Source organism: Anomaloglossus baeobatrachus, chromosome 5, assembly GCF_048569485.1.
Source record: "Anomaloglossus baeobatrachus isolate aAnoBae1 chromosome 5, aAnoBae1.hap1, whole genome shotgun sequence".
Lineage (NCBI taxonomy): Eukaryota > Metazoa > Chordata > Amphibia > Anura > Aromobatidae > Anomaloglossus > Anomaloglossus baeobatrachus.
Genome location: NC_134357.1, coordinates 19,805,285 through 19,825,947, shown reverse-complemented (window position 1 = coordinate 19,825,947; position 20,663 = coordinate 19,805,285).

Genomic DNA, 20,663 nt, shown 5'->3' with positions numbered 1-20,663 from the left:
GTATGGTTACCCGATGTTTACATTAGTTACCAGCGCACACCACTTAGCTGTGTGTGCAGGGAGCAGGGAGCCGCGCACACTGAGCGCTGGCTCCTTGATCTCCTAGCTACAGTACACATCGGGTTAATTAACCCGATGTGTACAGCAGCTACATGTGCAGAGAGCCGGAGCCGGCAGCACAGGCAGCGTGAGAGCGGCGGAGGCTGGTAACTAAGGTAAATATCGGGTAACCACCTTGGACGCCGGCTCCTGCTCCCTGCTCGCTTCATTTGTCGCTCTCTCGCTGTCACACACAGCGATCTGTGTGTCACAGCGGGAGAGCGCCTTTGAAGAAAACGAACCAGGGCTGTAACGAGCAGCGATCTCGCAGCAGGGGCCAGATCGCTGCTCAGTGTCACACACAGCGAGATCGCTAATGAGGTCATGCTGCGTCACAAAAAGCGTGACTCAGCAGCGATCTCGGCAGCGAGCTCGCTGTGTGTGAAGCACCCCTAATACCTAGAGAAGATGATCATTGTTATCAGCAAACAAGCTGAGCCCTCTCCTCCTACACATTACCATATGTGCCAGTCGAGGTCAGAAAACTTAACCCTAGCACATCATTCCCTGGTACTCAATTGTACCCACTGAACTAAGGAAGAACCACTATGTGTGTATAGCTTTAAGTGTCAGCTCCTGCCCAGAGCTTGTGTTTGCTTTACTCTTCTCCTTATCTCCTGCTTCCCCCTGAAGCAGAGAAAAAAAAAAAAAGCTGCTCTTTATGGCTTGTTCACTTTGATGATTCGGCTCATATCGTTCACTTCAAAGAGCCGGCTCAAAGAATCGGTTCGTTCGCGAACGACACATCACTAGTGTGCTGCACTGCAGGGCTGGTTGTCATGGTGCTGGATCTCACTTTCCTTCTGCTGTTCCTGTATTTCTTGTTATTTCCTCACTTATATAGCGCTATTACTTCCACATTACAGCGGTGATCACCATCTTGTATATTCCTGGTTATACGTCGTCTAATACGAGCGCCATCTTATCTGATATTGCTTAACCCCTTCAGGATCCGTGTATTTTACCCCCTCATGACCTGGAACTATTTTTGGGGGGCTTTTATATCATCGTATTCCAAAGACTGTTTAATGTTTTTGGCCGTATGATAGGAGCGCTTGGTTTTTTTTTGTTGTTTGATTTTTAATATTGCTATTTTTGTCTTTGAGTAATTTTTGAAGTTTTCTAGTTTTTAAAATACCACAGCTATGTGTAGACGAGTGTGGAGAACTCCGCTCCTGAGCCCCTCCACACATGCGGACCCTTCCCGGGGTGTCACATCCTAGCATGTCAATATTCCGGGGTCATCAGCGCAGGTTTATTCTTTCCTCTTAATATTTCCCTTTTCAGGTAAGAGAAAGCAGCGCTGAGTATGGACGGGGTCATGTAAGAGAAGACACTCGGCCGCACTTGTCCTGTTTTACCCCTTAGGGTACTTTCACACTTGCGTTCAGCGCAGTACGTCACTATGGAGAATAGCGCAGTCCGTTAACGCACTGCGCTATTCTCCATAGACTTGTATGGACGACGCACTGTAACACAAGTGTCAGCGTTGCATCCGCTGGACGACGCAGCGTCGTTATTTTGACGCTGCGTCGGGCGGAAGGAACACAGCATGTAACTTTTTTTTTTTGAGCAGCGCAATCCGTAGGATTTCACTGCGCATGCTCCTTTTTTTTTTTTTTTTTTTAAGGTCACAAACTTTATTTTGTCTCTCAGTGACCGAACGTTCAGCTGAGCGCCTGGCAGCCGGCATGTGAGAGCACTCAGCTGAGCCCCTCTTTCATGTTTTTCAGCATGTCTTGGCGCTCTGGTAATGGGCTGGTGGGATATAGGCCTGTGCTTTTCTTTAATGGGAGGATGACTGCCTGTGGGTATGTGATGTTGCACCCCCTTGATTCTCCCAAAGTCTAGTGGGTTCTTACTAAAAACCTGCTCGTATTCCTGCACGACCCGGTGAACCTCTTCTTTCTGGTAGATGGGGGTTAGCCTCTATCACCCGTACATTACCAATTTCACCGCCAATCTGGTTTACCTGTTGCTTCCTCAGGATGAGTCAGATCTCTTTTTGCAGGGCTCTCCGTTGTCCGCCCTCAACACCTTTAGCAATCTGGTGAAGAAGCAACAACACTTCCCCTAGGCAATTCTCAATGACATTAGTGCCTAAAATCATTTGTGGATTCCTTTCCTTAACATCATTATCTACAACAATCAGTCCTTGTCCCTTCATTTCCTGCCTTCCCACCTTTTATGGTTACCTCTGACCCCAATCTGGTCTATAGGTTGTCCATTAGCGGCATAGATGCTGAGGCCAGGGTCTGGTCGCCGGAGATCTTCGTCCGACCAAACCCTGCGATAAAGGACATACGGGATTGTCGTTACCTGGGAGACTGTGTCCAATAATGCTAAGGTTGGGATCCCGTCCAGGGTGATGGACAGGACTGGTCGTCTACCTACATACTGATCACAGCAGTCAGCTGTTCCTATTCCTGGGGACTGGACCTTGGCCCCAGGTTTGGCCCGTTTAAAGGACAGACCCTCGCATAGTGGCCTGCTTCCTGGCAACGGCAGCAGATGGGTTGTCCGGACGAGTAATAACGATCACTGCTCCTCCCTTGGGATGAGGGACCTCTTCTCCCTCGCATCCAGGGGACGTCCTCTGGGCTGTCAGCAAGCAGGATCCTATGAGGGGTTTTGGATTCTGGTGGAAGTTGCATCGCTTTCAAGATCCGGGCGACGTCCTTGCTGAGCTGTTGCACCTGGGAAGACAGGGTATCTGTGTTTTCGGCTGAGGTGATGAGTCCTTTTGTGGCTACCAGGGCCTGCGAGGAGGATTTTGCTCCGACAGTCAGGGTGCTGGTAGACCATGCTGGTTGGATGGGGTCCGTGTCAATGGGGGATTGGAGTGCTTTCACGGCCCTGTTTTTCAGAATGGCAAAGTCTACATCACTGTGTTCCAGGGACCACAGCCTCATCTGTTTTCTATCCTCAGAGGAGTGCAGGCCCTGCAAGAACTGTTCTGTCATCATCCTGTTTCCCTCCTGATCACCGACAGGGTCCACGAGTTTGAGAGCCCGCAGTGCGGCTTGCAGCCTGAGGGCATAGTCTCTTATGCTATCTTGGGGCTTCTGGTGGCAGTTATAGAAGCCCATTCTAAGCTCTGCCTCTGTGCGGTTTTCAAAGGCAAAATGGTGTCCCTGGAGTTCCGGTCATCACTGATCCAGGCCTCAGCCTCTAATTCTGCTGCTCCAGTCAGTTGCTCCAGCACCACTGCAGCCCTCTGCTTGCCGGTCATCACGTACATGTCAAGCAGGGTGCTGATCTTCTTTTTGAACCCGGTCAGTGTGTCCGTCTGGGACGTATGGTAAGGAGATCGGCATAATCGGGGAGATTTCGGCCGGCACAGCTGTGACCGCCGCACCGGAGCTAGGCGCCGCTGCGTTCACCGCGCTAGGGCCAGGCCTCGCTTGGGTTGCGTCGCCCTGGCTGGGGGCAGTAGTACTCATGGCATCCATCTTCCCTCAGAGTTCCTTTTCAAGTCACCTCTTCCTCTCGCGGGGTCAGAGCGCTTCGGGGATTCTGGGACTGTCACTCCCCTCCGTGGGTGGTTACCTTTTTTTCTGCAAGGGCCGCAGCTTTGGAAATGGCGCGCTTTTAACAGCAACAAAATGGCGGCGGTTCAAATTTTTCGATCGGACCGCTGAGGCACACTGTCACCTGCCTGTCTAAGCAGGTCTAGTCCTTGATCCTGTTCGTGATGCCAGATATGTCGCCCGCCAGCAGCAGCCGCCCCAGGGACATCACTCCACCTTCAGGGACACCACGGTCTTCGCTGGGTTACTTCTGGCGACAGATATGGCAGTTTTATATATATAGGAGTCGTGACGCCCCTCACGGATGGCAGTCAGGGTTACGGGTGACCGCCACTGCAGGTTTAACGAGCGTCTGGGGCTGATGGAGTCTGCAGTCGGGTGGTGTGGCCTCCCATGAGTGAGGCTGGCCCCAGGGGCTCGGGTGTGTAGAACAACAGGTCCCAGAATAACTCAGTCTGAGTCAGAAAGTCTTTCAACTTGTTTACTCACTTTTAGTTGGTTTTGTGAGGAACCCGGGCGATCCTGAGATAAACCAGGTGGAACCAGGAACTCCTTCAGGCCGTTCAGAGGGTAACCGTTAACTCACCTTCCTAGCACTTTGTTTCAGATAACCCCTGACCTGAAGTACCGTGGGGTCTATCCAGGGAAGTCGTTACTGGCTTCTCTCCCCTTTTTGGCCCGTTTGCTGGCAGCGTGGACCAGGTGAGATGGCTTCTGGCTCTGTCTCCTTATGGGTCCCCCTGTTGCTACAGAGGCTCGGACTCTGTTAGGTTGGTGAGGAACTTCTTGTCCCCTCGCCAGCAGGTTTAGCAGATCAGTAAATGGACGTCTACTCTAGTGACCTGTTCCCTGTGCGTACCTGGTCTCCAGCAGTCCTCGTACTCGACTACCTCTCTTCAGGTGTCTTTCAGACTGACTTTCCGGTGACCGTTCTCCCCCGTCAACTGCTACCACACGTGCAGGCTCTGACTAGCGTGTGTCCACATCTGCTTCCTCTTAGCAACTGCACTCGCTACTCTCAGACTGGCTCGCTCCTCCCCCTTTCCTCACAGCCACTGCAACCTTAGCTTCCAGCCCCTCCCTACAACCCTTGATGAGAATTGAAGGCAAGCCCCCTGTTGGGCCTGCCCAAGGGTCCCCTCTCATGGTGTGGAAGACCTGGTTGCTATGTGTCTGTGCGTACACACCTCGTTCTGGCCTTTGGAATTACCTGGAAGCATTGTCCCAGCATCGGTGCAGTACTCAGTGGTGCCTGACCAGGTCAGGGACGCCACATAAAGAATTAGGAGAGTATCAAATAGGGGTGGTGCTGCTGGTGTTGGAGCTGCTGTAGGGACAGGATGTGGTCAATCTGTGCCTGCTATGCTCCTGTACCGCCCCCGTGCCAGCAGCCGGGCTGCTCGGATCTGGATCCGCAATGTGGCTCGAGGGATTCTACCGGACCTGGGGGTCGCGCAGACACATCAAATGAAAAGGGACGTATTTGTACGGGGTGTATAGTATACTGGCTGTGACGCCACCCACGGTGTATGGTGAAGTGTAGCACCACTGCTGCTGTTGTGGGATACCTGGGGGCGATGGAATAGCAGCCATTTGTTAACCCCTCCGTGGGTAGGGATGGATGCCTCGGGGCCCAGTGTCTCTTTGCTGTGGGTGATGGTGGCAGGGGCCGGCGCGCCCGGTCCGACCGGGAACTGTTAGGTTACTCACGATTTCGGTTAAATAACTCAGACAAGTCCAGAAGTAACCAAGGTGATCGTGGCCGGCCGCCGCGGCTTGGCGTATTTGGGTCCTACGCCCGGGTTGGTGGCCAGTATCTCTTCCCTCTGCACTGTTGTAAGTTCTCTTTGGGCTCTCCGGTATGGAACACGGAAGCCCGCTCCCAGAACTACGGGTGGGAGCCGTTCCCGCTGACGCTGGCTCTTGGGATCTAACGGGCCCTGGCGGATGCCCTATTCCCCGCGGTGAGCTGTTACCTGCTTTTGGGACTTTTTGTGGGACTGGACCTATAATCCTTCTCTCAATTTCTTTAATTAGTAGGCTGTTGGTTCCGGTCCTGGCTTCAGGGTCCAAGTACCCCCTCTGTGCACGGTTTCTGGGTCGGTTCTCCGGTGTCGGTATCGGTGGGCTCCTACCCTGCCCACCTCGGATCTCCGGCAACCATCTTCCCGTCTCCTGCAGACACTGACCACCGTCTACCACCTAGCCAGCACACTGGGGCTCCAACCCCGATGACTTTCCACTCTGGCTTGAACTTGAACTACTGACTCCAACTTCACTCCATTTGACCTCCTTTCACTGACTAACCTTAACTCAACTCACTGTTTTCCCGCCCCGGGTTCCCTAGACCCCTAGGTGGGAGTTCTCCATCCGCCTGGTCTGGCCCACTGGTGTGTCTGTCCAACCCTGAGGGGGGTTACTTGGGTTTTGTCGGCTGTATGTAACCCTTTGTGGGAAGGTGGTGTGCGGGGGCCTACCACTGTGTGACTACCTGGGGTGCCAGGGCGTCACACTCCCAAATGAAACACCTTCTTCTGGTGCAAGCAGGTGACAAGTCGTTATGGATAATTTCATAGGCCCGATTACCGCTGTACAAATGGTGAGGCCAGAACAAGTAGAGGCAGTTTTACATTGTATGGCTCAAAATGCCTCCAGTTCCTTTGCTTGGTCTTCCAACTGGTCCCCTGCTTACAGTGCAGAGTTTGCACGTGTTGCCCATGGGCATCTCCCTTCCACCTCAACCACTGGCAAATCAGCCAAGCAGTTTGAGTCCCAAGTCATGCAGCAGCCACTTCTGATTTTAGATGACTCCACTGGCTGGGGTTCTGTAGCCCTGCACGAGAAATGGAGATTGAGCGTACGGATAACCAACCACTTGTTCTGTTTGAAGAGGAGTACGTGGCAAGTGCGCACTGTCAATGGACCACTGCATCACATCTCTGATGATGATAAAACAGTTGGCAAGTAGTGCGGCTTTCTGCAGTGTACAGACTGGCAAGAAGGGCTGAGTTGAGGAATTTGTGGAAGATAATGCAAGGAACGATGAGTTCCTAGACCCCACATAGAGTCAATGCCATCTGAGTGATGTGTACAGTTCGCAGGAAGATGTGGTCACGCTGCCCCAGCTGCACAGCAAAAGAGGGAGCAGAGTGCAAAAGCACTAAAACCAGCTCAAAGTTCCGTATTTTTCGGACTATAAGCACTTTTTTTTCCTCCAAATTTTGGAGGAAAGTGGGGGATGCATCTTATAGTCTGAATATATGTTGGTGGTGGAGGAATTTATGTTCGGGTTGTGTACGCACGCACACACACACACGAGAAAGCACACACAATCACACTACAGATTGCATCCACAGACTCGCCACATCCAGCGATATCGCATGCTTCTCGGCAGCATAAGGACCTGCGACGTTGTGCACTGTGTTGAGCTTCCAGGACCTGCAGGATGATCACATGGCCGGAAGCACGTGGTATCACTGAATGTCGTGAGTATGCGCGCAATTGTATTGGTATGTGTGATTTTGTGACTGTGTGTGAGTGTATACGATTGGATGTGTGAGTGTGCGTTCTGATGTGTGAGTGCCGGCCGGACGCAGGGGAGGATGGCGTGCAGTACACCTCCATGGAGTGCTCGCCAGAGATCACAGGCAGACAGACGCCTGGGGCTGGTAAGTATGACGATCCTGGGAAGGGGGGGTCTGCTTTTTGCTTCAATTTTTTTTTCCTATTTTACACTTATAAAACCTGGGTGCGTCTTATAGTCTGAAAAATATGGTAGCTCCCTAGCATGACATTTCTATAGGCAGTGTGCTGATGACAAGACACGGTGGTTTGTACGCTGTGCCATCGGAGCTTGATGCAAGGCATAAAAGTTCTTCACCTAAGCACCACCTGCATGATGAGGCATCTGAATGCAAAGAACAAGCTGCTGTAGAGTAGACATCTAAAATACCAGGGAAGATTTGTGTATGTTGATCAGTTACAGAAAAGGAAAAATAGTATTTTTCCTTAGCTTACGTGATAGATATTTTGAGATTCTAGTGGATAATAGTCCATTTCTCTATTAAATGAATAAAGTTTGTTTCAGTTATCCTTGCTTGAATCCTTCAAATGGTCTAGGCCAGGGGTCTCAAACACGCGGCCCCTCAGGCTGCTTCGTGCGGCCCCCAGGCCCGTGCCCCTGTTCACTATGGTGGCAGGTGCGGGGGCCGCAGCCACTGTCTGTGATTTATGTCAGATGATAGTATTACCGGCGCGAGAGAGCAGCGTCGGCAAAACATTCATCTGACATAAAGCGCAATGTCAGATGAATGTTTTGCCGACGCTGCGCTCTCGCGCCGGTAATACTATCATCTGACATAAATCCCCTGCACCTGCCTTGATGGTGAACAGGAACACGGGCCTGGGGGACACACGAAGCAGAGATGAGGCAACTGAGGGAATGTGAGACAGGTGAGAAGAATGGTGTTTTTTTTTTTGTGTGTGTATGTGAAGGACAGCACATTAACCCCTTAGTGACCTATGACGTACTGGGTACGTCATGGCTCCCTGGTACTTAAGGACCCATGACGTACCCAGTACGTCATGGCGAAATCACGGCCCCGGAGCCCCGGTGGCTGCAATCGCTTTGCAAATACCTTAGATTCGAGGAGGAGGGGACCTCAGGAGGGGTGGAGTCTCCTCCCCAGACCTACGGAGGCTGTGATTGGCTGACCAACGCCGCTCAGCCAATCACAGACACTGTAATGTTTCATTGAAAACGGCTGAAACATTGAAATCCAGCCATGATCAGTGCAGCTATAGCCCTGATCATTGGCTGGAGCTGGGTGACCTCTGTTTCACCCGCCCCCAGCTCTGATTGGAGAGACCGGCCTTGTGACTGATCTCTCCAATCACTGGATCTGGGGCCGGAGACCACTCCCCTCAGCTTCACTCCGGCGTCTGTGGAAGGTGAGGGGAGCGATCGATATAGCCACTGGCCCCTTTCAGCCGCTGCCGCCACCCCCCCCCCCCCCCATTACTACAGGATGGAGACAAAGTGCGCACATTACTATAGGATGGGGATAAGGCTGGGGACATTACTATAGAGTTGGGACATTACTATAGGATGGGGACATTACAAGGATGGGCACAATACTATTGGATGGGGACAAGTGCTGTTTAGTGCTGAAGTGCACACTTGGTGCTGGCTTTTTGTTTTTTTTTCAGACTGGGGACAAGGTTGGGGACATTACTATAGGATGGGGACTAGGATCTGCACAGTACTACATGATGGGGACATTACTACAAGGGGACAAGGATGGGAAACATTACTATAGAATAGGGATAAGGCTGGGGACATTACTATAGGATGGGGAAAAGGTTGGCACATTACTATAGAATGGGGACATTACCATAGGATGGGACAGTACTATAGGATGGGGATAAGGATGGGCACATTACGATAAGATGGGGACAAGGATGGGGAACATTACTTTAGGATGGGGGCAAGGATGGGCACAATACTACAAGGGGACAAGGATGGGCACGTTACAACAAGATGGGGAACGTTACTAAAAGATGTTGGTCAAAATTTCAATATAGTGCTAATTGTAAGACTATTAGTTACAAGAAAGGAATAAAATGTAAAAAAAAAAATAAAAAAAATTTATATTTAAACAAAGAATGTGCACGTTTGCTATAATAAACAAGTGAAAATGTTCAAAATCAGTGATCCAAAGGTGTGTAAAAAAAAATTATATTATATATAGTACCAATACAAATGTCACTTTGTCCTGCATAGAATGCGGCCCCCCAAATTATTTTTTTTCCTCTGTGCGGCCCATACACCCAGCCGAGTTTGAGACCCCTGGTCTAGGCATAGTGTCCTGCTGAGGCCTAGCACATGTGCTTCATCGGGAATCTTCCTGCAGCTCTCACAGATGTTGCTGAAGCGTCGACTCTCCAGAGTGAAGTGAGCCCCCTGTGTGTCATGTGATGGATTGTTATATGTTTTAGGTGCAGCTGGTGATGTCCTTCTTAGGACGTCCTGTCCCTTGCATGATTCAACTCTTTACCAGGATTACACACGAACATACACTTTTGATATTTCAGCAAAAATGTATGTAACACCCCTTTAATTTGCCGCTGGGGCAGGGTGTTCGGTAGTTCTCACCTTGATATGACGCAGTGCCTCCACCCGAATCTTGCTAGGAGCTCTAGGGGAATGTAGAAGGTTATTTGTCTTCTGCTAGGGGTCGACTCGGGAAACCCCTACCCACGCTCCGTACACACTCACAATAACTGAGGTTAGAAATCTTAACAGGTTTATTGGCAGGAGGATGAAAAATGGCAATTGCAGGGTAAAAGCAAATAACAGTGAAACGACAGGTAGTGTTATGCAGTATTCTACAAAAATGCAGGAGGGGCTCTTTGTAATAGACCTGAAGGTTAGGGGTAATGCTTCCTCTTTAACCTACACCACACACTCTGCTGACTACTTACAATCTACCAACTAATAGCTGCAGCCTCACAAATGACACAGTCCCAAATTGGGGCCCCAGTTGCCGCGGATGTTGGCGCGCTTAAAGTAATGAAGGCAGTATTTCCCCAGGGCTGGTCCTATACAAACTCCCAGTTAGTGCAATCAAAAGGTTTTTTTAGCAAGGCCTTGTAATTTGCTCCAGCACACTTCTCAAACTGTAGAACTACAAGTCACAGCAATGTCCTCCTCTCTTCTGTCTGCAGCAGGTCTGTTCCTCAGACTATTCCACACTGGGGCGTCTGGATTCAATGTCTGGGAGGGAGTTGGTACAGCAGGCAATATCCTTCTTCGGCGTGGTAAACCTGGAAGGCCGCAGCTCCTACTAATGGTGCATCCTGTAGCTTCAAAACTCAGTCTCTCATCACACAGAGCGGCAGCTTCACCCCTCCAAGATGGCTCAACTTCCTTCCACCCCTCCGTCCGGTTTCCTCCTCCCCCAGATTTGCAAGACACCTTGGGAATTGTAGTATTCTCCAGTTCAACCAAAGAAGCAACATCTGTAGAGGTGAATGTGGGTGGAACTCTATAGATTGCTCCTAAAGCAGGTGCCACATGTATCTATATGTATTGTGAATTATTTAATAAATGTGAACTTTTTTTTACACTAGATATGACGCTTAGCACCTCCACTCAGCTTCTTTGGTGGACCCATGGCGAGGCCTGTTTTGAAGAGGCCAATTTCTACCTCCAAAACAAGTGGAATTGTGCATTATGATACCCTATTGAACAACAAAGGTCCCATTTATTGCTCTTGTACAGGTGCCCTTTTCTGTCTCCACACCACACCTGCTCCCATTTTACACTTGAGCCCTTGTAACACCAACGAGTCACATGACACCGGGGAGGGAAACTGGCTAAGGCCAGTTTTAAACGTCCGTGTTTAGGCTATGTGCACACGTTGCGTTTTTTTCAGTGCAGAAAAAACGCACCCTCTGGCAGAGGGGACAATTGTAAACAATACGTTTTGGGGAAAAACGCATCAAAAACGCATGCGTTTTCCATGCGTTTTCTTCAGGTGCGTTTTTGACCACATGATCCAGTGACAGTGCCACAGTACATCCAGTACACAGTGTCAGCCTTCCTGCAGAGATGTGAGTGTTGTCCACGGGAGAACGCAGCTGCCCATGCCCACGATTTGGGTTCAGGCAGCGCCACAGGTCAGTTTATGCTGCGGAGAAAAGAAGCCCAGTGGGCACGGGATTTCTAAAAATCCTTCCACTGTGCTTCTACTGCACAACGCAGCGTTATGGACGCAAGGAAAACACTCTGTGCCCAAAACGCTGCAAACCCTGATTGTGGGCACACAGCCAAAAATGTGTCAATGGATGTCAAACATATATATAACGTCCCACCCCCCCTGCATATTCTAAGCTGGCACCCTTTAATGCCTTTCATGTGGCACTAAAGGGTGCCTAGCCTTGTATTTAGCCCAAAAAAAAAATAATTAAAATAAATGACGTGGGGTCCCCCCTATTTTTGATAGCCAGTCAGGGTAAAGCAGACAGCTGCAGCCTGCAAACCACAGCTGACAGCTTCATCTTGTCTGGTGATCAATTTGGAGGGCTCCCCAAGCTGTTTTTTTTTATTTATAAATAATTTAAAAAAAAACAAAACACGTGGGGTCCCCCCAAATTAGATCACCAGCCAAGGTGACGCTGACAGCTGGGGTCTGGTATTCTCAGGATGGGAAGAGCCATGTTTATTGGACTCTTAGCAGCCTAAAATAGCAGGTCGCAGCCGCCCCAGAAGTGGCGCATCCATTAGATGCGCCAATCCTGGCGCTTCGCCCCAACTCATCCCGTTGCCCTGGTGTGGTGGCAAACGGGGTAATATATGGGGTTGATACCAGATGTGTAATGTCACCTGGCATCAAGCCCAGCAATTAGTGATGTCACGGCATCTATTTGATACCAGACATAACTAATTGACAGTAATAGCAAAAAAAATTGACAACAAAAAAAAAATGTATTTGAAAAAATACTCCCCAAAAACATGTCCTCTTTCACCAATTTATTGAAAAGAAAAAAAATTCGGTCCGCAGTATCCATTTTTGACGTCCCACGTCGCCTCTGGACCTTCTAGAATATGGGGGGCACGCTCAGGGAACATGTCCCCCCATTTTCTAGTAGTGCAGACCCTCCATTTGAGGAGAGTGGGTGCAAAGAATCTGCACCCACTCTCCCCGGGTCACAGCTGTAGTGTGCCGAGCAGCAGCCAGCGCAGCTCACACTGAACACAGGAAGCCGTCAGCTGCTCGGCACACGTGACCGGCGAGCACTGTGAAGGAGGAGGGGGCCGCGGGGGATCAGCGCTGTGACAGGTGCGGGGGTTACCGGGGGACACCGGACCTGGCAAGGCCTGGGGAGCAGTTTTCTGTCGCATGTGTTATTGCACATGCGAGAGAAACAGAGGAGTAGGGCGGCCGGTGCGCTGCTGTGCGCGCGGCCATGTTGGATTTTTGGGAGGGGGGTCGGGGGTCGGGGCGGGCACTTTGGCGACACCGGGGGCTTTCCTGAACTTTGCCAGGAAGTGAGGTCAACAGGAAACCTCTTGACCTCACTTCCAGATAAATGCCTGCATTCTGTATGCAGATAAAGCATGCGGACCACAACAAAAATGCAGCGAACTGCGATGTAGCTGCATTCTGACCCACATCATTGATTTCAATGGGGGGAGAACGCAGCTACAACACACAAAAGAAGTGACATGCTGCTTCTTTTTCCGCACCGATTTTTGGCATCCAGAACGCTGCGTTTAGATGCGCAGCGTGTGCATTGATTTTTCGGCTTTCTCATACACTTTGCTGAGGAAGCTGAACGCATGCTATTTGGCACTGAAACGCTGCGGTTCTAAACACAGCGTTTCCGCGGGAAAAAATGCAACGTGTGCACATAGCCTTAATCAGGTACAAGTCACACGCATGGTTATGGTAATACATGTACATATGCTTGTATACACTGAACACACACTGATGGATACTCACCTGTCCCCAACGATTGACGTCCCCGCGATGCTCCAGCTTCCAACTCCTCAGTGGAGTGAATAATCAATAAATATAATTCTCGGCGGTCAGAAGCGGGAGGCAGCATCACTGGATACAGGTAAATATAGAAAATCTTTTCATTTCAAAGACCCGTGTTTTCTCCGTTACGTGTCACACTGATGTCAAACGGATCACATCAGTGTGCGGTCCGTGTGACACCCGTGCTTCTGGAGGAAAAAACGGACATGTCTGCATGTGGGGTCATGAGGGGTCACACGTGTGTTAAAACCGGATGTCATATGTACCTGAAACACGGACGTCTGAAACCAGCCTAATTGTGCACAATTTGACCATTTTCACTTAGGGGTGTACTCATTTTTGTTGCCAGCAGTTTAGACATTAATGGCTGTGTTTGTTGCTTGGACGGCACCAAATTTACCTTGTGATACATGCTACGCACTGATGCTGTGCATTGTATCACAGAGTCAGATCTCCAGTGTTGCCTCGTGAAAAGATATTTTGTATAGATCTGCAAAAACTTTGAGGTGTACTAACTTTTGTGATATGCTGTATATCTGAACAATTCCAGTGTAATTAAAAAAGAATTTTTTTAGGATTCATTGAACACCCCAAAAGTCAGACCATCTACTGATATTAGTCTTGGAGATACAGTTTCAGGACAGTAAAATTAGCCTTTTTCAAAAGAAATAATCAAATACTAAAGGCCCCGTCACACAGAGATAAATCTTTGGCAGATCTGTGGTTGCAGTGAAATCATGGACATATTGTTCCATTTGTACACAGCCACAAACCTGGCACTGATTGTCCACAATTTCACTGCAACCACAGATCTGCCACAGATTTATCTCTGTGTGTAAAGTGGCCTTTAGTCTAATAACAATCTCAGTTGAGGCAACAGCTTGAGCCAGAAGGCACCAGAGACCCCTGCAACAGGAAATCCTCTGTAATCATGCAGCCTATATAATGGATATTTGAGAGAGTTGATTATTGGGAAAGCCCACTCATTCAAATTAAAGGAATTAAAGGGAACCTGTCAGCAGAAATTTCGCCCAAAACCTAAAAGATTCCCCCTCTGCAGCTCCTGGGCTGCATTCTAGCAATGTTCCTGTTATTATTGTGCCCCCTGTGAGACCAAAATAAAGACTTTATAAAGTGGTACCTTTTTGTATGCAGATTCTGTAAATGTGACACGGGGGCGGGCAGCCTGATGGCCGTTAGTCTGCCTCCTGCCACTTTAGGCCGTCCCCCAGCGCTGATTTCCATAGCTGTGGACGCCGCCCAGTGCTCCACAGGTCCCCGCGCATTCCCAGTGCCTATCTCTCGGGGATGAGCACTGTGCCCAGTGTCACCGCTGGTGACGTGCGCGCAGGCTTTAGATTATGGGTGGTGCTGTGATGTTTATTACCAAGCAACCGCCCATAATCGCGGGACCGCGCTTTCCCCCTCGGCGTCCTTCGTTCTACGCAAGCGCGGTGCTGCTGACCCCACGTCACCTCATGTGAGCACAAGTATGAGGGTTGTATACTTGTGGCCACATTCTGATTTGATGTGTCCAGCCTCAGTAAATTCATTTTCATTGAGCATGTCTGTTCAGCACGTGACCACATCTGCGTAAATTGCATACTTGCAGCTTCATAACCTCCCACTCTCACCGCCAGCACCAGAGAATCCTGACAGCGGGCAGAGTGCACACTGTGAGAATTCAGAAGGCTGCAGTCACAGAGTCACACAAGGAGTGGCTGCAGAATCATCACAAATTTGGACAACCCCTTTAATGCTCCTAACAACATAAATAAAAACATAGTAACCCTTAACTTGTCAGACGGCACAAGACTTTATTAAAGAGATTGTCCAGTACTTTAACATTAATGACCTTTCTTTAGGATAGATCCCCAATGTCTGATTGCTCAGGATCCGGCACCTGGCAACCCCGCCAATTCCCTACTCTAGGTGTCGGTGGTGGTAGGTGCCCGGAAGTGCTCAGTTCTGGATCTGCTCTGTCTTCTGATAGTGGCAGCAGTCTCTTATTAAAATCAATGAGGTGGATGTGCAGTACCCGGCCGCAGACACCATCAGAGGATGGAGCAGATCCAGAAATAAGCATTTCCGGACACCTGCACCAAGATCAGCTGATCAGTGGGGTCCCATTGCGCTCACATCAGAAGCAATGCGCAAGTGAGACCAAGGCCTAATGATGGGACATAGTATCACAAATAAACATTTACATTCAGGTACCTTATAGATGATGTTGTCTCTAGTCATTTCTTTCTATTCTTCATCTTGTCCTGACGCCATGATGACTTTTCACATTCACATCTCGTCTCTGCAGATTTCCATCTTCTCTGGTCTTCTGCAGCACATCCCATCACGATGCCCCTAAAAATAGCAGAATGATTATAATACTTCTACTTAAAAATATCTGCCCTACACTGTTCCCCTGAATAAATAATGGCCCCTCACAGTATTCTCTGTACAAAATATGACCCACACTGTCCCTCTTATGTTACATGCCCTCCATATTCCCTCTTTCCAAACTGAGCCTACTGTTTACAGTGTCCTTTACACTGTGTCCCCTTATACTGCCCAGTCTTTATACTGAGCCCTCATCACACTCCCCCTCCTCGCTATAACCTCACACTGTCCTCCCATTCTGCCCCCTCTCCATACCACCCCCTCCACTACCCAGTCTCTATTCTGTGCCCCTCACATTCTTCTCATCCCTTCCTGTCTCCTCGCTACCTCCTGTGTGTCCATATACTTTTCCACCTCACTCCCCATCCTGCCCACTTGCTCCTCATACCATGTCACTCTTTATTCTGTGTCCTCAAAATTTCTTTCCAGTTTGCTCCACATCCTCTCTGTCCCCATGCATCACCCCTCATCATTTCTCTCCCCATGCATGAAACCTCATCCTCTCTGTCCCCATGCATCACCCCTCATCATTTCTCTCCCCATGCATGAAACCTCATCCTCTCTCTCCCCGTGCATGAAACCTCATCGTCTCTCTCCCCATACATGAAACCTCATCCTCTCTCTCTCCATACATGAAACCTCATCCTCTCTCTCCCCATACATGAAACCTCATCCTCTCTCTCCCCATACATGAAACCTCATCCTCTCTCTCACCATGCATGAAACCTCATCCTCTCTCTCTCCCCTTACATCACCCCTCATCCTCTCTCTCCCCATGCATGAAACCTCATCCTCTCTCTCCCCATGCATGAAACCTCATCCTCTCTCTCCCCATGCATGAAACCTCATCCTCTCTCTTCCCATACATGAAACCTCATCGTCTCTCTCCCCATACAAGAAACCTCATCCTCTCTCTCCCCATACATCACCCCTCATCATTTCTCTCCCCATGCATGAAACCTCATCCTCTCTCTCCCCATGCATGAAACCTCATCCTCTCTCTCCCCATGCATGAAACCTCATCCTCTCTCTCCCCATACATGAAACCTCATCCTCTCTCTCCCCATACATGAAACTTCATCCTCTCTCCCCATGCATGAAACCTCATTCTCTCTCTCCCCGTGCATGAAACTCATCCTCTCTCTCCCCGTGCATGAAACCTCATCCTCTCTCTCCCCATACATCACCCCTCATCCTCTGTCCCCATATATGAAACCTCATCCTCTCTCTCCCCATACATGAAAACTTATCCTCCCTTTCCCCATACATCACCCCTCATCATTTCTCTCCCCATGCATGAAACCTCATCCTCTCTCTCCTCATGCATGAAACCTCATCCTCTCTCTCCTCATGCATAAAACCTCATCCTCTCTCTCCCCATACATGAAACCTCATCCTCTCTCTCCCCATACATGAAACCTCATCCTCTCTCTCCCCCATACATGAAACCTCATCCTCTCTCTCCCCATACATGAAACCTCATCGTCTCTCTCCCCATAGATGAAACCTCATCGTCTCTCTCCCCATACATGAAACCTCATCGTCTCTCTCCCCATACATGAAACCTCATCCTCTCTCTCCCCATACATGAAACCTCATCCTCTCTCTCCCCATACATGAAACCTCATCCTCTCTCTCCCCATACATGAAACCTCATCCTCTCTCCCCATACATGAAACCTCATAGTCTCTCTCCCCATGCATGAAACCTCATCCTCTCTCCCCATGCATGAAACCTCATCCTCTCTCTCCCCATACATGAAACCTCATCCTCTCTCTCCCCATACATGAAACCTCATCGTCTCTCTCCCCATAGATGAAACCTCATCGTCTCTCTCCCCATACATGAAACCTCATAGTCTCTCTCCCCATACATGAAACCTCATCCTCTCTCTCCCCATACATGAAACCTCATCCTCTCTCTCCCCATACATGAAACCTCATCCTCTCTCTCCCCATACATGAAACCTCATCCTCTCTCCCCATACATGAAACCTCATAGTCTCTCTCCCCATGCATGAAACCTCATCCTCTCTCCCCATGCATGAAACCTCATCCTCTCTCTCCCCCATACATGAAACCTCATCCTCTCTCTCCCCATACATGAAACCTCATCGTCTCTCTCCCCATAGATGAAACCTCATCGTCTCTCTCCCCATACATGAAACCTCATCCTCTCTCTCTCCCCATACATGAAACCTCATCCTCTCTCTCCCCATACATGAAACCTCATCCTCTCTCTCCCCATACATGAAACCTCATCCTCTCTCCCCATACATGAAACCTCATAGTCTCTCTCCCCATGCATAAAACCTCATCCTCTCTCCCCATGCATGAAACCTCATCCTCTCTCTCCCCATACATGAAACCTCATCCTCTCTCTCCCCATACATGAAACTTCATCCTCTCTCTCCCCATGCATGAAACCTCATCCTCTCTCTCCCCATACATGAAACCTCATCCTCTCTCTCCCCATACATGAAACCTTATCCTCTCTCTCCCCATACATCACCCCTCATCATTTCTCTCCCGATGCATGAAACCTCATCCTCTCTCTCCTCATGCATGAAACCTCATCCTCTCTCTCCCCATACATGAAACCTCATCCTCTCTCTCCCCATACATGAAACCTCATCCTCTCTCTCCCCCTCCATGAAACCTCATCCTCTCTCTCCTCATGCATGAAACCTCATCCTCTCACACTGTCCTCCCATTCTGCCCCCTCTCCATACCACCCCCTCCACTACCAAGTCTCTATTCTGTGCCCCTCACATTCTTCTCATCCCTTCCTGTCTCCTCGCTACCTCCTGTGTGTCCATATACTTTTCCACCTCACTCCCCATCCTGCCCACTTGCTCCTCATACCATGTCACTCTTTATTCTGTGTCCTCAAAATTTCTTTCCAGTTTGCTCCACATCCTCTCTGTCCCCATGCATCACCCCTCATCATTTCTCTCCCCATGCATGAAACCTCATCCTCTCTGTCCCCATGCATCACCCCTCATCATTTCTCTCCCCATGCATGAAACCTCATCCTCTCTCTCCCCGTGCATGAAACCTCATCCTCTCTCTCCCCATGCATGAAACCTCATCCTCTCTCTCCCCATGCATGAAACCTCATCCTCTCTCTCCCCATACATGAAACCTCATCCTCTCTCTCTCCATACATGAAACCTCATCCTCTCTCTCCCCATACATGAAACCTCATCCTCTCTCTCTCCATACATGAAACCTCATCCTCTCTCTCCCCATACATGAAACCTCATCCTCTCTCTCCCCATACATGAAACCTCATCCTCTCTCTCCCCATACATGAAACCTCATCCTCTCTCTCTCCCCTTACATCACCCCTCATCCTCTCTCTCCCCATGCATGAAACCTCATCCTCTCTCTCCCCATGCATGAAACCTCATCCTCTCTCTTCCCATACATGAAACCTCATCGTCTCTCTCCCCATACATCACCCCTCATCATTTCTCTCCCCATGCATGAAACCTCATCCTCTCTCTCCCCATGCATGAAACCTCATCCTCTCTCTCCCCATGCATGAAACCTCATCCTCTCTCTCCCCATACATGAAACTTCATCCTCTCTCTCCCCATACATGAAACTTCATCCTCTCTCCCCATGCATGAAACCTCATTCTCTCTCTCCCCGTGCATGAAACTCATCCTCTCTCTCCCCGTGCATGAAACCTCATCCTCTCTCTCCCCATACATCACCCCTCATCCTCTGTCCCCATACATGAAACCTCATCCTCTCTCTCCCCATACATGAAAACTTATCCTCCCTCTCCCCATACATCACCCCTCATCATTTCTCTCCCCATGCATGAAACCTCATCCTCTCTCTCCCCATGCATGAAACCTCATCCTCTCTCTCCTCATGCATGAAACCTCATCCTCTCTCTCCCCATACATGAAACCTCATCCTCTCTCTCCCCATACATGAAACCTCATCCTCTCTCTCCCCCATACATGAAACCTCATCCTCTCTCTCCCCATACATGAAACCTCATCGTCTCTCTCCCCATAGATGAAACCTCATCGTCTCTCTCCCCATACATGAAACCTCATCGTCTCTCTCCCCATACATGAAACCTCATCCTCTCTCTCCCCATACATGAAACCTCATCCTCTCTCTCCCCATACATGAAACCTCATCCTCTCTCCCCATACATGAAACCTCATAGTCTCTCTCCCCATGCATGAAACCTCATCCTCTCTCCCCATGCATGAAACCTCATCCTCTCTCTCCCCATACATGAAACCTCATCCTCTCTCTCCCCATACATGAAACTTCATCCTCTCTCTCCCCATGCATGAAACCTCATCCTCTCTCTCCCCATACATGAAACTTCATCCTCTGTCCCCATACATGAAACCTCATCCTCTCTCTCCCCATACATGAAACCTTATCCTCTCTCTCCCCATACATCACCCCTCATCATTTCTCTCCCCATGCATGAAACCTCATCCTCTCTCTCCCGATGCATGAAACCTCATCCTCTCTCTCCCCATGCATGAAACCTCATCCTCTCTCTCCTCATGCATGAAACCTCATCCTCTCTCTCCCCATGCATGAAACCTCATCCTCTCTCTCCCCATACATGAAACCTCATCCTCTCTCTCCCCATACATGAAACCTCATCCTCTCTCTCCTCATGCATGAAACCTCATCCTCTCTCTCCCCATACATGAAACCTCATCCTCTCTCTCCCCATACATGAAACCTCATTCTCTCTCTCCCCATACATGAAACCTCATCCTCTCTCTCCCCATACATGAAACCTCATCGTCTCTCTCCCCATAGATGAAACCTCATCGTCTCTCTCCCCATACATGAAACCTCATCGTCTCTCTCCCCATACATGAAACCTCATCCTCTCTCTCCCCATACATGAAACCTCATCCTCTCTCTCCCCATACATGAAACCTCATCCTCTCTCCCCATACATGAAACCTCATAGTCTCTCTCCCCATGCATGAAACCTCATCCTCTCTCTCCCCATGCATGAAACCTCATCCTCTCTCTCCCCGTGCATGAAACCTCATCCTCTCTCTCCCCATACATCACCCCTCATCATTTCTCTCCCC